General features: G+C 31.1%; 1 protein-coding gene across 2 annotated transcripts in view; it reads left to right on the top strand.

Moving 5' to 3' along the window:
• The window catches only part of GRID2 (glutamate ionotropic receptor delta type subunit 2), a 1302586-nt gene that overhangs the window by 417045 nt on the left and 874424 nt on the right, over nt 1-11117 (top strand). The gene's annotated exons all lie outside the window — the stretch shown is intronic.

Raw genomic sequence — 11117 nt, 5'->3', positions numbered from 1 at the left:
ATTCTGATTTCTCTAGGTAAATGTGTAGAGGGTCAGCTTCAGCATGGCACCTTAATTACTTTTTGGTGCTACAAAAAGCAGAGGAACAGTCACACATCTGCTGAGGACATTCATCCAAGTTGTCTATCAAGTTGCTGGCCCCTACCCTATAGCAACCATGGGATTGAAAATCTTCGTCTTGGGCTCTGCTGAAGAGGCAACCCTCTGGTAGTGTTCCTCGTAGTGCCTGTTCCTACACTCATTTTCTAAAACCTTTTAGTCTCAATTGTATCCAGCATCATCTCAGGTCACAATAGCATTCCATCGTTGGCAGAGACACAGGGTCAGAATACAGTTGTGTAACCCTATAGTGAGAAAATCCCCAAACACATATTTGATGACAGAAAAAAATGGTAGTGCTTTTTTTTACCAACAGGTCAAGCAAAGATCACAAGATGTGATGTGTATGGGCAAATAAAGAGAACAGATGTTTTTTCAGCTCATTATCTGCTTGTGTGTGCATTGCCCTGGTAACTCTGTCATTACCAGGCTCCTTCATTCTAGTGGGAGCAGGTTAGGAATAGGGCCTCAGAGGTGATTTGAATCAATATGAATTGCATTATTGTTACACATTTCTATCCCGTTAATATGCAAAAGCTTTTGTGAATCCAAGAGAGACCTTACAAAGAATAGCTAAAGTAATAGAACACAAGACTGCTCTCATAGATGAAAGAGATAGGATAAAACTATTGTCGGCTACCTGTTTTGGAGATAATATTTGTTGACAAAGTAATATCAGGTCTTTATATTTGATTTTCTGCCCTGAAGGATGCTCTGAATCATTGTTGTTGACTTCCTCTTAATATAATGATATTTTCCCCTACAAAATTTAAGGAGGAATAAAATAAAACAAAGCATTGGTAGTCGTTAACTAAAGCTAGCCTTTTACTTTGTTTTTGTAGTGAGAATTGCAGTTTTGTGGAACTCAATATCACTTTGTGACCACAATAATATGATGTAATTCAAGTCTGTTCTTGGAGTCCCTGTCAGATAACCATGCATAGTTTGTAATATCATGGAGCTTTAAGATATGTATAAATAAAGGCCTAATAATAAATATGGATATAATGGTAACTATAGCAAAGGGGGGAAGAAAATTCATTATTCTGATGTCCCTTTTGCTTTATCTTTTCTGTTAACAGTGGATACTCTTCTTATTAATAGATAACCCATATGTTATGAGAAAAATTTGTATCTCCAATATTTTCAATACTTCTCCCACCAGTCCCTGCCCTTCTTTTCATAATGACCTTCCTCTGTGTTTATGCCATGGTAAATTTAGTGAAAGTATTCTCAGAGCATTTTTTTTTACCTCCATCTGGAACCCATTCACATATGTTTGTCTTGTTTATAAGGGAATACCAAAATAATTGTTTTCATTCCATCTAACATTAACAAATGTACAACAATCTTGGTGTATTAATGTTTTGGATTGCTGTAACAAAGTATCAAAAACGTGTGGCTTAAAACAACAAAAATTTATTCTTCCACAGTCCTAGAGGCAAGAAGTTTGACATAAGGTGTCTGCAGGGCCGCACTACTTTGAAAGCCTCTAAGTATGGATTCTTGTTTGCCTCTTTCAGCTTCTCATGGCCACAAGCATTGTCTGGTTTGTGGCGCCATCACTCTAATGTCACTCTAACCTCTGCCTCTGTCTTCACATGGCTGATCTCCTTCAGTGTCCATGTCTTCACATAGTTGTTCTCTCTGTATATGTTTATGTATAGACTTCCCTCTTTGTTTAAGGACACCAATCATATTTGATTAGGGCCCTCTCAGGTGACCTCACCTTAACTTGATAACATCAGCAAAGATCTTATTTCCAAATAAGATCATTTCACAGACATGAGAGGGCAGGTCATCAACATATCTTTGGCAGATGCAGTTCAAGTCATAACATTTGACTTATTTAGTTTGCTTGTAGGCATATAATTTCATTATGCTATTAAGTAATCTGACAAAATATTCTGTTTACTCAATCATTTTATTTTAAATAGCATGTTTTCCAGAATGGCTTTGGTTTGGTGATAAACATTAATAATTTTTGCATAAGCACAAAAGTTATGGCTTTAAAGATAAAAAATTATAACAGATGCTAATAACTAGCAATTTATAAGCCAAATGTCACATTATTTATATCATATTTTAGAAGGAAAAAAGCTGCAGGGATACTGTGGTCTACTTTGATTATAAAATAAAAAAAATAAAAAGTTAAATTATTAGATGATTTTGTATATGGGTACCCAGTCTATGGAAAATAGCGAAGTTTAAGATATGAATTTTAATAAAGTATTTTTCTTTTGTGTAAGAATTTTTTTCCGTGATCAGTATTCTCCTATAAGACTTTAATCCATATTGTCATAATAACTAAAATGAGAACTAGGAAACTTAGAACTCACAAGTTCCAAGTATCATGTAACTTGACGAATACATCAGGATTCCTTTGTGAGTTTGCAAATGCAACTGCAATTGGGAAAGTAAAGTACTTATAGTTTATTCATAAGTATCTTAGTCGAAGTCTGCTTTGTAAATAGGCTAGAGCCTAAATTTAATAACTTAATTTAATAATAATTAGCATTATTGTTACTAAGGCAGCAGTTAGCATTTAAGATGAAAAACTGATGGAAATAATTGTTTACATTATTCAACTTTATTTGGTTATTTGTTATTGCCCAAACTCTATTACTAATACTAATACCAACTGTTTCTTATGATTATATTATGTGCCAAAGCTATTCTAAGCTTTGCATATATTAACTCACTCTCAAAAGAAGTCTAGGAGATATGTACTTTTATTATCTTCATATTCTCCATTTTTAAAATCTATATATGACGAAACTGAGAAATGGCAATGTTAAGAAATTTCTTTATCTTTACACAGCTAATAAGTACTAGAGTACAGTCTTTTTAAACCATGTCATCATACTTCTTTTACCAGATTACTGCATGACTTTTGAAAAGTCTTTTTATCTCTTTGTCCTTAAGTTATTAATGTATACAAAAATAAATTAAATTAAGTAAAAAAAATAAAATAAATTGCATTTCTCATTTTTCCTGAGACCAAATCTTCTCTTTTAGATGTTAATCAGAATTCTAGAAAAAATGAACTGTGGTCAAATACATTTGGAAAATACAGATATCCTTTCCTTAGAAATTCTCAGTGCATATTAGTATTGGATCTGATAGTTTCTGTAGCAAAATGATTTCTTTCATTTAAAGTAGTTTTCACAACTTTATTTAACCAACAGTCTTTTCAAAAAGGAATGCTATTCTACTATACACCTATTAGAATGGCCAAAATCCAAAACACTGATGACACCAAATGCTGGTGAGGGTGTAAAGCAATGGGAACTATCATTCATTGCTGATACGCATGCAAAATGGCACAGCCACTTTGGAAGACAGATTGGCAGTTTTTAAATAAAACTAAACACATCTTGCCATACAATTTACTAATTAGACTCCTTGGTATCCGCCCAAAGGAATTGAAAACTTATGTTTACAAAAAACCTGCACACAGATGTTTAGAGAGGGTGTCTGAGAAGGAGCAGGAAAAGGCAGAGCTACAGTTTAGGCTATGAAGCAGTCATAAGGCCTGGGCCAACCTGTAGGGAGATCTGGACTGAGATGGCCCTGAACAGTTGTCCTGGGAGAGTCGTTATACTTCCATGTTGACCAGTCACTGGATATGGGCTGCCCAGTGAACAGTAAATAACTCCGGATGAGGGCTATTTTATTCAAATCATTTTCCACAAAGGGCTGAGAGCTTTTGACTGGACTATCTGTCCAGCAGCTAGAGGAATAAATCATTCAGTCATGAAGAGAGATCTGGGTGGTTCGGCACAGCATTCATGACACTGGCTTCTTCAAATTGCCAAAACATGGAAGCAACCAAGATGTCTTTCAGTAGGCGAATGGACAAATAAACTGAAGCACATCAAGACAATGAAATATTTTTCATCACTAAAGAGAAAAGAGTTATCAAGTCATGAAAAGACATGAAGGAACTTTAAATGTGTATTAGCAAAAGAAGCCAATCTAAAAATGCCACATAATATATGATTCCAACTATATGACGTTCTGAAAAAGACAAAACTATAGAGACAGTAAAAAGATCAGTGGTTGCCATAGGTTGGCAAGGGGCACAGATGAATAGGCAGAGTGCAGAGGATTTTTAGGGCAGTTAAAGTACTCTATATGATATTCTCAATGGTAGATACATGCCATCATACATTTTTCCAAACTCACTGAATGTACAACATCAAAAGGAACAGTACTATAAACTGGACTTTGGTGATTATGATGTGTCAATATAGATTCATCAGTTGTAAAAAATGTTCCACTATGGTTCAGGATATTGCTAATGGAGGAGGCTATGCATGCTTGTGGGCAGGACATATATGGGAAATCTCTGTACCGTCTGCTCAATTTTGCTGTTAACCTAAAACTGCTCTAAAAATAGTCTATTTAAAAAATCAGATAAACCTTAGATGGTGGGCAGTACTTACTGATTAAATGTATTTTGATGACACAGTTTGGGAAATTTTGAATTTAGATCCTCCAAAGTTTTATTACTCTCAATTATATTATCTTGTATTTTAAAGAAGTAATTCTTTTTTTATTTTTTCATATTTATGTTAAATTTATTGGATACATGTATAAAATATATAGTTCAATGTACGGTCAATATACATCATATGTATATTGGCATTGTGTGTTCACCACCCAAAGTAAGGTAAAGGGTGTCAAATATATGGTGACGAAAGGTAATTTCTCTTATTGACAACATCTAGAATTTACTCACACGTAATATTTTTTGGTGCTCTTTTCCAAGTTTTCAAATTCTCTTTGTCTTCATTTCAAATTCTGCGAAACATATCTGTGATGCTTTTTTTCTCTCTACCTCCTTACACATGCACACACACGCACACATTTACAGACATCAAAACAAAGTATATTTTCATCTTAAGAGATTCCATTCACTCTCTGTGACAATGAAGAATGATTTAATATTCAGCTTTATAGAAAATCTTTTTTAAAAGAACTAGAAAATTTCCTCCTACATAAAGAATTTGTTCTAATATATGAACATTTTAGAGTTGCTGATTACACTGCTATTATCTATATAAAGGGATTATATTAAGTAAGCAATACAATAATAGAATTATTTTTACCTGTTGTGCCAAACCTGACAGGCGTTCTTACTCTAAGCTCCAAAATACCTTCTGCTGACTCCTTCTCTAGTATGTATTTTGTTTAATAGTTATTATTTCTTTGTGTGTCTTCCCTATTAGGCTACATATTTTCTTGTACACCTAGTAATGTATCCTATTTTTAATTTATACTAAGAACTAAGTGTAATGACTAAGACCTAAGATACATGAGGCTCTTATGTATACCCAAGTATAGTCTAAGATACTAATAATGATTATTATCTGGACAGCATTTCATAATTTACAAAATAATTTTACTTGACATTTTTTTGACCTTTCAGAAATTTTGCATTTTGCAATAAGAATACAAAGACTTAAGGGACATTAAATGACTAACTCCAAATGGAGGGAGTCATTATTGCAATCAAAATTGACTAATGTGCAATATTTTGATAGGCAAAGAGCAAAGGCAAAGTCATTTCAGGAAAGACAATAAACATGACTAATTGTCCAGAGGTAAAAATAACTATGTTACATGTGAGACATTCAGGCATCAGTTTGGATAGATTATGGAATTTGAAAGCAATGTGTCAATTATTTATTTATTATCTGTAGGACCAGTTATCTTTTTTCTCTTGCAGTTAGCTCATTTTTCTGCATATGCACCCAATATGGTTTTAAATTTCTGATTTTATGATTATGTTACAATATATGTGATTGCCATAAACATATTAGATTAGATTTACTTTCATTTCATTTGATCCTGAGAAAGCCAACTTGATTGTTATAATTTTGGCCTGCAATGGGAATATATATTTTTTCCTAGGTTATCCATATATTGTGAATACAGATTAAATGTACTTTTGCTTATTTTCTGAGCACTCATAAGCGAAAGACAGTTTAGGCAACATATATGTTGATTAGAGTTTCTACCCATTTTATACTCTTAGTATATTTTCTTTCAATGATGAACATTTTAAATGATATGCAAAAATTTCACAAACACTGTAAAAATATAAAGTATTCAAGTAATAATAATTATAATACTATAAAGAAAAAAGCACTAGTAAAAAACATGGTCATGAGATGTGGCAATTAATTCCTACACATATTTAAAAAACCCTAAAATTATAAATGAAAGGAGACATTGTTAAGATATATTGTAAATGAGTGTATAGACAGAAGTTATAAGATAGGAAAAAGAATCTGCATAGTGACTGTATCATTTCAACTTCAAGTTCTCTTTTAAAGAAAAATTTTCTGTCTTGTCCTTTTATCTAAATGTTCATGAATTGTGTATGTGTGTGTGTATTTATTGTTATGTGGACGGCAGCTTAAAATTAACTATCTTAAATATTGTGGTAGGCAGAATAATGGCTCCCCAAATGTCCATATCTTAATCCTTAAAACTTGTTAACATATTACCTACATGCAAACAGATTTTACAGAAAGAATTAAAGACCTTGATCAGATTATTTGAGAGGGCAGAATATAATCACAGGGGTCCTTTTAAGAGGGAATCAAAAGTATCAGAACAGCAGAGAAATTTGAAGATCCTGCATTTCTGGCTTTGAAGATAGAAGAAAAGACCATGAACCAAGGAATGTAGGTGATCTCTTAAAAAACAAACAAACAAACAAACAAGAATCTCCTCTGGAGCTTCCAGAAAGAATATAATTCAGCTGAAACATTGGTTTTAGCCCCCATAAAACTCATTTTGAATTTCTAGCCTCTAGGACTGTATGATAATATAATATTTATATTATCTTAAGTCACTAATATTGTGGTAATTTGTTACAGCATCAGTAGGAAACTAAAACAAGTATCAAATGTTATGTTTGCATCAATAAAGTATAAAGTCAAACTAGTATTTTTTATTTGGCCATAAGATCAGCATAGACAATTATATTGCTCACAAACATTTTACCAGAATGATTTTAGACTATATATAAACATCTTTATGGGGTGGAGAATTTTAGAAGAGAAATGATTTAATTATAAAAGGCATCTTTTGAACTAAAGGATCAATGTACTAGAAATAACTGAAATATTGAGTTTTATCTCATCTCTACATTACACACACTATTCTTTAGAAGTTACAGAACACAAACTCTGTAGCTAACCCGTCAAAAGGCACACCACATACTAATAAAGGTAAAATTTTGCACATGATTGACAAATTGTTTTCACTGTTTCACTGCCACATTGACCAACATGTAGAAACTGATATTATTTGTTGTGTAGATTAAATATTTAAAGACAATATTTTATTTTAGAATAGATGACAGAAAACAAATGAGCCATTTAAGGGCTCTCTTAGTTGAGAGCATTTGGTCAAATGTACAAATCAAATAAAATGTCAAAGTGAATTTTCCTTAATTTAAGCAATATTTTGCAGATGTGTCCCATGTATTATAGTGGAAGAAATGACTGAAACATTTCAGCAAGAAAACACCCTCTACTAAAATATTAATATAGAATTTTGTTCAATTATCCCCTAAATATCCTGACTTTGTATTAATATTTTCTCAATCATGCCCTTGACAGTGGTATTTTTGAGAGAGAGCATTCATTAGAAGTAAGAAGTCTTAGTTTCCTTGGCTAAGACTTTGAGCCAATATACAAATAAAAAGAAATATTAATTAATTACACTAAGGAGTGTAAAAATAATCAGCAATAAGTTAGTGCTGCGTAAATAATTCTGAAGAGAACTTAGAGCTGACTTAATAGCATGTAATCCACACACACAACCTATTCCTAACAATACTGCAAATTTACTATAGAGGAATCTGGAATAAATTTTGTTAAAATCCTCTCTAATTCAAATATCAGTTTAATGCATACATATATAATGCATTGGTGGTAATTTGTGAAATATAATATTGAATATGCATTGAACATTTTTGGTATACTTTTGAAAAGAACTTGATTAGCTCTCCTAACTATATTAGGAAAGCTCAGATTCTTAGATTTGAGGAGACCTCCAAAATGCTCAAAAATGGTCTTATAGTCTAAATTGCAGCATTCCCTTTGGCAGTGTTCCTGATAAATGTTCATGCAGCCTCAGTTTGCACAGACCTTCTAGTAATTAAAAATTAGAAAAATGTAAATATTCAAAAATAGGGAATGATAAATATAGTAAGGATTATCTATGCATGGGAATGCTATGTTTACAAATTTAATTTTTCAGAAAATATGTAATAAGTTAGCAAGTTTATGATAAAATAGATTTAAAATGCTAAATGCTTCATGGCGATAATATTAAAATGAATGTATACTCAAAATGACATATATCATTGTACATGTACACGTGCACAGGACTATTTTACAGTCGTAGATATAATAAAAACATCATGAAGGAAATTAAGCTAGTAACAACCGAAATAATAGTGGTTATTTAGGTGATAGAATTATGGGTAATTTTTAAATTTTCTTATTCACATTTTATTATTTTTTTCCAGATTGTCTACATTAAGTATGTTTCAATTTTTAGTTTTGCTCAGGAGGATATTAATTAAAAAGAAGCAAATCTGTTTTTCTAATAATGTGATTAAGCAACCCTGATGGCTCTTCTGCAGAAAACAGTTTTGTTATTAGTGAAGGACTAATGGAGCAATTCTATTCTACCCAAAAAATAAACTAAACCCAAATAAAACCGAGTACATAATACCAAAGTATGTGTGTGTTGCTTCATGTTTCTACATTGCCTTTTTAATTTACAGTTGAAAATCAAATATGAGAAGAAACATTTATATATTTATATTTTTGTACTCCGTCTTCTTTTACCTCATTCCCTGCTATTTGTTGTTCACTGTATGATCATAGTCACATCAGCCTGCAGTTGTAGGTATTTTCTATTTAATCTTATTTTATTCTACATTTTATTCTTTCTCACATCTACTGTTACATAGTTGATATTATAAATGCAAACTAACACAGCACAAGATATGCTAAAGATAAACTTAATAATATTTATAAATTTCCCTACATGATGCATAGTAGGTATTCAAGAGGTGGTGAATCTGTTCTCTTCCTTTCAAATATACACACAATATTTCATCTGATACAAACAGAATTATATAACAATTTCTCAACATTAAACATAATTTTAATCAGTTTTAATGATGTTTCCTATAATTTTGAAAGACTGCTTAAAATACTTCAAGCTTAATATTTGCTTTAACAATAAAAATTCGAATGCCATGCATTCTTCTAAAAAAAGTTTGTAATTTTTTGAAAATGTGTTATTCATGCTTTGGTCTTTTAATTTGATGGAATTCAAGCTTTGAAGTCTTTTTCAAATTTATTGGAAGCTATCTTTTAGAGTTTTGAATTCTATTCTTTAAATAAAGTTAGATGTTTTTATTTCCATGAGCAACAGAACATTTTAAAAATTAAAAATTGTCAATCTACAAGTGAATTTTTATCATTTTTCACATTGGCAGTATTATTCATGCCCCATAGATTATAAAAGTCATGAGACAATTGTAGACACACAAGGCTATCTATAAATCTGATTCATAGTGTTATGAATTCTTACCATAGTAAGAAAAATTGATAATTGAAAATGCAGTCGTAATAGTTTATATTACTGAACGAAAGCTTATATTTAAATAGTTTTATATTATAAACCTCTGGAACAGGAATCAAGTCTTTTTAGTTTACTTCATACAATATAAAGAATATATTAAGGTATGCTTAGCTATTTAATCAAAAGTATATTTTTACAGTATTCAGCTGCCCCTGAAACCTTGATACAACTTCTGAACTATCTTTTTTGAACTGGAAATGTCAGTTTCTTTTATATGTCTTTAAATAATTAAGAAAGCAAATATTTTTTTTTCTTTTCTTCCTATTTCTTTCTTCTGATTCTAGTGTACTTTTATTGGAAAATAATTACTCTGTGGTTTGGTACATTTCATACCCAAATTTTCATTAAAAAAATTTCTATTAATAAAATAATTGCTTTCACTATGATTGGTTTTTGTATTTTTATGTTTTGCATGCACTCAAGCATCATGTAATGGAAGAAAGATTATCTAACTGTTCACTTAATACTAAAAAACTGAGATAGGCTGAAATTTATATGGAATTATTAACCCCCTAATTTACTTATGTGATGTCAAATAGCCATATATTTGTAAACAGTAAATTGAGTTAGTTTTCTATTTTTTTCTAGAGGTTCAGGATTATATTGACATAGATAAAGAATGACACAGGAAGTTGGAACTATGTGATTTTTCCATGAACTTACACCAATTAAAGTCATTACGTTTCAGAATATCATTGTATTTTGAGTAAGACATATTGTATACAATAAAAAACAATCACATTAAAGTAGAAGAGATGTCTAAAAATGCTAATATTGTTGAATAAATGTTCAATGAACTTTTACAAGCTATGAATAATTAAACAAATGATTTAAAATATTGAAGTACTTCTTTATGGGTAAGCACATTTTTAAAATATGTCTTCACCTGTCAGATGCAATCATCTTAAAGGAGTGCTCATTTGCCAAATTGAAAATAGCTATTCCAAATAAGTAAACTCCAATTGTTTGCTGCCTAGGCTATTGCATATATCAAAAATGATATATCGCAGCAAGCCTCCACCTTGGAACACCTGTACGATCTTCATGCGGACTCTAATAAAAATTATTTTAACAATAGCTATTATGCAGCCAGATTTTCAAATGGATGTATCTTTATCATATGACTATCAGCATTTTCCCAAGAAAAAGAAGTAGATATTCATTATCAATGAGTGAAATACATGTTAGTTTAGACATTTAAAAATAAGTCAATTTGACTTACCATTGTAATATAGATTGCAAAACCATTCTCACACAGTGAAAATGATCTGCCAAATCAGATAAATCAAAAACAGTGTGACAGATTTAATAATAATAAAAAAATTCCATGGGAG

This window comes from Pteropus vampyrus, unplaced genomic scaffold (genome assembly GCF_000151845.1).
Source record: "Pteropus vampyrus isolate Shadow unplaced genomic scaffold, Pvam_2.0 Scaffold25, whole genome shotgun sequence".
Lineage (NCBI taxonomy): Eukaryota > Metazoa > Chordata > Mammalia > Chiroptera > Pteropodidae > Pteropus > Pteropus vampyrus.
Note: the sequence above shows the minus strand (reverse complement) of the source record. Positions and strands in the feature narration are given on the sequence as shown.